Raw genomic sequence first — 7,874 nt, forward strand, 5'->3', positions numbered from 1 at the left:
ATGGATGCATGTATGCATGTATGAATGTATGCATGTATGCATGTATGCATGTATGCATGTATGCATGTATGCATGGCTGCATGGATGCATGGATGGATGGATGGATGGATGCATGGATGGATGCATGCATGGATTAATGCATGGATGGATGCATGGATGTATGCATGTATGCATGTATACATGTATGCATGTATGCATGTATGCATGTATGCATGTATGCACGTATGCATGTATGCATGGATGCATGGACGGATGGATGGATGGATGGATGGATGGATGGATGGATGGATGGATGGATGGATGGATGGATGGATGGATGCATGGACGGATGGATGGATGGATGTATGGATGGATGGATGCATGGATGCATGCATGGATGGATGCATGGATGCATGTATGCATGTATGCATAGCTGCATGGATGCATGTATGCATGGATGCATGTATGCATGTATGCATGTATGCATGTATGCATGTATGCAAGTATGAATGTATGTATGTATGCATGTATGTATGTATGTACGTATGTATGTATGTTACAAGATATCTCCACAGCAGCGTCATGGATCTCGCTGAAAATTGGTATACATGTAGATCATATTCTGAAAGAACTCATAGGCCACTAATTACTGACTTTTTTAATCTGCGCCAATGGAGTCGCTGGCGGCAGCTAGTATCTGAATATTTACAAGCTGAATTGAAGCTTAAAACAATGTGTGTAAAAATAGCCATTACCTTTTGGTCTGACCTCCGAAGTTCCAAAAGGCATGTTATCAATCAGCGGTGCACTTTACTCCTTTATTGATTGACCGGCAGTTAACAACTGTACAATTATAATTAATAACGTTATTTCACTTTAAACAGATCTCTTATGACCCGATAAATCAGATAAATACTGGCAGCAAATACAATTATCTTGAACTCCGTGGGCTTCTAGATTATGTTGTACGGAATGTAAAGTTATATTTGCAAGATAATGATATATCATTATTCTGCGCATACATAAAATTAATTATTTTAAACAGCAACTTAAACCTGTTAATCAAACGTAGGAAGGAAGTCTTGTCTTGTCTTGATGTTGACTTCTTCATCCTAAAATAATAATGTTGTTTATTTGTAACTAGCTGTCGCCCGCGACTCCTGACGAGAGGAAGTTAAAGACAAACTTAATTAATAACCCATATATTCTTGAGAGAAACGTAAAGGTGTTCCCGAGATACCTTCAAACAAAAATCCATCCATCTAAACATTCGCATTTATAAAATTAGTAAGTATTATATTACTAAGATTCTCGTAGATAATACATGTTTTTTTTAAATCAATGAGCAATGGTCTTTAGATGTAAATATTTAATCTTTTTATTCTTTTGGAAACTAATAAAAAATGTGTCATTAAGTCAAGTTCATACATACATCAAGAGTTTTAGACGATGCAATTCTATATCTCGGTTAGTTAAAAAAAACTGTTAAAATTTCATATTTTTAGAATTATTTCTGATACAAATCCAATAATACCTCAGCATGGATCTTTAATGATATATTTCAAGCAAACATTATATAAGGCAAGTCAAATACTCCGTATTGTGCCGAATTTATCTGATCTTCATTTCAATGGTGGTGTCGCAATCATAATCCTAAAATAGAAAAGCCACGGTCAAATTCCATCGTGATTGCTTTCAATAAGCTATTTATCAAAGACTATAAGGATTTAAATTCGGATAAAGAATAGCCTACGATGTAGATCTGGTATTCTTTATGTAACTCAGACAAGCAATTGATTTTAATGGTGCGTATTGCATAACTGCGAAGGATTTCAAAAATATGTGTTAAATCCACCAACCCGCATTGGGCCATCGTGGTTGACTAAGGCCTAGTCATCCCTAACTTAGGGTAGGTTCCGGGCCCCTCAGTCGGGACGTACAGTAAGCTGATGATGGTCTATTGCGTGTAAGGAATACCAACGAGTACATACACGTCATTATAGAGAAGTCTACTTATACATAGTCTTTTCACGTCTCTTTCACTTCTTCGTCCTAAATTAAAGTAGTAAATTAAATCTATTTAAAAAAACGTGAGAGTTCGCTTACGTATAGTGTACGTATTTGAGTGATAAATTGTTTTTATGCTACGTAAGTCGTTTTTCGTATTGCTTTAAATACGGACTGTTGCTTAAAAAAGTATTTGTGCAAGAGTGAAGCTGCACCTTAAGTGTGCGCGTTCCTGAAGTTTATTGTATGATAATGTCATGACAATACATAATAGCTGTCAAATTTTGTCCTCCCATTTAATGCTTGATCGTTTATACCGGCGAATACATGCAGCGATGGTATCCAATAACGCCCACAATTATTCACAGATGCTATAACAATGCTGTTTTTCAATGTAAGTAGCCATAGATTGAGTTATTTGACCTTTAAAAATACTAAGTTATAATCAGTACTAGATGTCGCCTGCGACTCCGTCCGGTTTTGAAAAAACTTAGGTTAAGTATGTTTTCTTCCAGACTGTTCTACATCTGTGCCAATTTCAGCGAAATCCATTGAACCGTTCGGGAAAAATATTCTAACAAACATTCATTCATACATTTAAATTTTAGAATTGCGATTCCTCTGGTGTTGCAGATGTCCATGGATGTCGTTGATCACCTCGGTGTTCCCGCCGCTCGTTTGCCTCCTTCTCTTATAAAAAAAAATCATCATCATCATCATCAGCTCACTATACGTCCCCACCGAGGGGCTCGGAGCCTACCCTAAGTTAGGGGTGACTAGGCCATAGTCAACCACGCTGGCCAAGTGCGGGTTGGTTGACTTCACACATATCTTTGAATTTCTTCTCAGATATGTGCAGGTTGCATCACGATGTTTTCCTTCACCGTAAGAACGTCGGATAAATGTACATATGTAAGTCGGAAATCGAAAAACACATTGGTACATGGCGGGATTCGAACCCAGGACCTGCAGATTGCAAGTCAAGCGTTAGACCACTGAGCCACCGACGCTCCGAATTATAAAAAAATTATAGTTATAATATTAGTAAAATTGAACTTTTTTTTCGCATAAAAGAGATGCGTTCACTGCATTTATTTAAGAAAATTAAAATAACACTATAATCAATAAACGTGCCTGTTGCCTTGTTCCACAAATAAACTAACTTAAGCGTAAGTTTAAAGTAAATCATTTAAATAAGAATAATGTTAACAAGATAAGAAACAACAAGTTGTTATTAATAAGAAATGTGTAAATTTATTTTAAAATATTATTTTTACTACCCGGAATAATTCAAACATATAAATAAAATAGTAAAGTAAGTACCATAGTAATAATATTGCCGTTAAGAAGCGAAAGAGACGTGACTTTGAACAATAAACTTTGAAACTGCGTCTGAAAATTCTTTGCAGAAATTTTAAAATTAAAAAAGGGAAAACAACATTTCAAAACTTTGCAATTAATATAAATTAAGTTTATTATGTTATTGTCAGGTCCAACATCTCAATTTAGTATCATCTTAACAAAGAGTATAGGAAACAGGTCTGTAAAATAATTAATGTGATTTTACTTACCATTTATATGGTATTCAGTCTTGAAATTTGAAATTTAAAGAGCACATCTGATGTGATTTTTCTTTAAATCAACCTTTAAATTTTAAACATGAACGCCTTAAATACCGATAAGATTTATTCTGATTAATAAGCTCACTAATTGAAATTCGCTGTTACGTATCTTATCCAACTTGTTACCCGCTGTTTATGGTATTCGAGTAAAAAGATGTCGAATTTACTTGATTTCACGCACCAAGTACGCAGATGACTCGATGTACTTGTCGTTACTATACGAAAACTTTAATGATATAAACCATTGTCAAAATTATATAACAGACTACACATATGTCATCTCAATACCAACAACATCAATACATTGAAATAAAATATGACGTTGCAGTGAGTTCTTCCATCCAAAAATGACGTGAGTAAGAGTAAACTTAACAGGAATTAAAATAATCATCACATATGTAACATCAGGTGGGATCGTAGGCAATCGCTGGCTTATTCAATATAAAAAAGTCTTGATTGGATATAAGTATGAAATTAATTACTTTCCGATGTAATTTATAAAATTTTAATTCAATAATGAACATCATTGAACACAGGCAAAGTATACAAGTACGTTGACCCTATTAACAGTTAAATGTCTATAATTATACATTTTCGGCTAAATAAAGCATAAGTAAATTCAAATTTAAAGACCTTCAGAGTTTTTCAACCTTTATATTGCGACATTTATTATTACTTCACACTTCGCTGTCGTGTAGATCGTGTACAGTAAACTTTATACGAACACTTAAATGGCGACAGATTTATTTGATGAAAATGTAAGAAACAAGCCGATTACAAACATTTGGATTAAAAACTGCGCACGCGCTCGCGATGTCACGGATCGAATGCAAATTCTCTTTGATAAAAAAGATAAAATCATTTCTCAACTACTGGTTACGTTTAAAAATAAAGGTCTTAGTTTTAAATCGTGTTATGCAAAATTATAGCCTTGTTTCCAGTTTTCCTACACTCTGATGAGAAACTAAGACAGGCTACTAAACAAGCTTGAAAGCCTTACAAGGAATCTTATAAATTTATCGTGAGAAGATCTGCTTCTCTTTTAAAAATAGTGTCAAAACCAACCTTTAGATCTTAGACTTTTTACAATGATATTGTTATCGCAATAATTCAGAACAAGTACATGATAAAAGTGGTGTAAACATAACTGTTATAAAAAAATCTTACTACTATTATAAATGCGAATGTTTATATGGATGCATGGATGGATGTTTGTTTGAAGGTATCTCCAGAAAGCTGCATGGATCTTGCTGAAATTTGGCATATATGTAGAACATAGTGTGGAAGAACACATAGGCTACTTTTTTTTAATTCCGCACGGACGGAGTCGCGGGCGACAGTTAGTATATTTCCTGCTTTTTATTAATGATATAATTATCACCTGAAAGCAACTTTTGTGGGACTTTTATGTCTTGGAAATAAGGTCTCAAATCTAACATTTCGTTTAACTTAGATGTCGGGAACTAACTCGACAACATAATAACAATATCCGCACGTTTAACGCATTTAAAATATAGTATGTTATTAACTTTCAGTCACGAGGATATTTCCTATACGCTGTGACAGTCAAATTAAACGGTCCATCAAACAAAACACTACCTATTATTGGAGACAACTTATTTAATAGACTCACTCGAAGATAGTGAAATCATTATAATTACACTAGCTGTTGCCCGCGCCTCCGTCTGTACGAAATTTAAAAATTCTTAATTTTTAATATATGTGTTCTACCTGCTTATATTCTCCACTATGTCAATTTACCACTATGATGCCGTTCTGGAGCTAGCTTCTGACATCCATCCATCCATTCATTCAGACATTCGCATTTATAATATCAGTAAGATTGAAATGTATAAGGCAAACTTAAGAAAGTTTACACCTTCCCGTTCTAAAAGAGAACATATTTCAAGAAGGCTTGCAGTCACAACCAAAAGTTATAGATAAAATTGACGTACTTTTTAGTCATCATCATCATCATCAGCTCACTATACGTCCCCACCGAGGGGCTCGGAGCCTACCCTAAGTTGAGGGTGATTAGGCCATAGTCAACCACGCTGGACCAATGCGGGTTGGTTGACTTCACACATATCTTTGAATTTCTTCTCAGATATGTGCAGGTTGCATCACGATGTTTTCCTTCACCGTAAAAATGTCGGATAAATGTACATATGTAAATCGGAAAGCGAAAAATACATTGGTACATGGCGGGATTCGAACCCAGGACCTGCAGATTGCAAGTCAAGTGCTTGATCCCTGAGCCACCGACGCTCTAGTACTTTTTAGTATCAAATGCAAATTTCATCAAACATCATTGGTTTCATTAATCAAAACAAATCTGTGGACTTAATATAAATTCATCAAGACGTTAATTCGCTATAGCCTTGACGATAGTTTACAAGGTTGAGCGCTAGAATCAGGCTGCAATTCATAAGCTATTTGTTATCAGCTGTATATTTTGACTAGCTGTCACCTGTGACTTCGTTAGCGCGTATGTTCCAGTAACATTTCCGTGAAAATTTGCCCAGCCGTTTCTTGCACGGAACAAAATCGAATTTGCAGACCGGCATAGAATTTTTTATAATGCGCTATAAATAACGCAAACACACCATTTGTGCGTCATAGATTTTTTAGTATTACATACAGACATTCTAGTTTTATTAATTGTATATATAGATAGATGAATATGTTTTCCTTGTATTGAACGTAGGACGACATTACAATATCGATAAGAGATTTCTTTGGATTTAATTATGACCTTCTTTTAAATTGTTTTACAGTAACGACCTCATTCAAAGCGGTAAGTTAAAAGTGTTAGAGATAGAACGGCGTACATTTAAAATGCCGATATGTAAATATTCGGTTATCTATACGTTAACTTGATATGTTAGTTTGTAATTACATATAAAAGGCTTTTATGGAAGGCCTTCGTCTGAGCCGTGGTGATCCGAGCACTAACCTTCCTTTCCGAATTTCCTTTCTTTTGATAATAAACTGTAATATTATACAAACCAATATGAAAAAAAGAAACATTTTTTTATTATGCAAAAATGTTTATGAATGTTGATCACAAAAAAGTAAATATATTTTGTTGTTTTAAATTGATATTTCACATTAAAAAATAAAATAAATAAACGTAGTAGTAAGAATCGGTCAAACAGTTTTCGATACAACAGTAAACCTAATTTCGGTATGGAAAATTACTCTTCGCTATTTCTTTCATCATCTCCCTAGCCTTATCCTAATTGTGTAAGTTATATTGTTGAAATTGATTGAATCGAATTTAAGTTCTTTTACACCTTTGAATGGCTATAGTCGTCAGATTTTATGCATGCATGGTATAAAGCAAGTAATATTTGTGTTTCGTATCTCAGAAACAATTGCAGTTTGCTTTCGAAAGATTAATAACTGAACAAATATAATAAATATCTCCAACTGAAACGGTTTTAAGATTACTTTGATGATATTTTATAACGGTATTGGTAACAAAAGATTTCAGAATTTTTGCAATCGCATTTAACCAAAATAATATTTTTACGCTTTTATACCAAAATTATAAGACAGGTTTTACTGCTGAGTCATTTTAGTACAGCATTGAAACATTACGTATAAAAAATAAAATTAATATTTGTTTATATTTAAAATGTTTTGCTATACCAGAGTTCTTCAGTTTATAATTTTACCAACTTTCCTCCTTTTGAAAGACCAAGAGCTTGCAAGAAACTAACTACCCTTACATGATAATTGATTCCTTATACAATGCCGCAATTTTAAGTACAGAATACAACTTAACTGTTTAATCAATTACATACTATTAGAGTAAATTACGAAAAACTTCTGCGACTACTCGCTGTAACTAATCTTTGACTTTTAAAAGACAGGATTTGTCACGTGCCCTCGTTCTTCTCTGTCAAACAAACGAACAATAAGTTCGAAACATGATTCCTTGTGTGCTCGTTATGTAAATCCATACATACATACGTACATACATTCAGCGTGACGTTTTACGTCAGCTTAATAAATGTGATGGTCAGTTCAAACGCAGCTCTTTATCAAGTCCATTTCTCTATATTCAAAGTGATCACAAGATAATTAGGATTCCAACGACAGCGAATGAGTTCAATAATAAGATGGTTTGGAAATCATAGACAACTGTTACCAGAGTACTATGCGGAGAAAATAAGAGGCTCCTGGTAGTTGATAGTCACCGTAAAGATCAGAGGTTGGTCAAACGTTACGGAACAAATTAAGTGTAGGAGCATAAAAGAT

This window comes from Papilio xuthus, unplaced genomic scaffold (genome assembly GCF_000836235.2).
Source record: "Papilio xuthus unplaced genomic scaffold, Pxut_1.1 DF825928.1, whole genome shotgun sequence".
NCBI classification, from domain to species: Eukaryota; Metazoa; Arthropoda; class Insecta; order Lepidoptera; family Papilionidae; genus Papilio; species Papilio xuthus.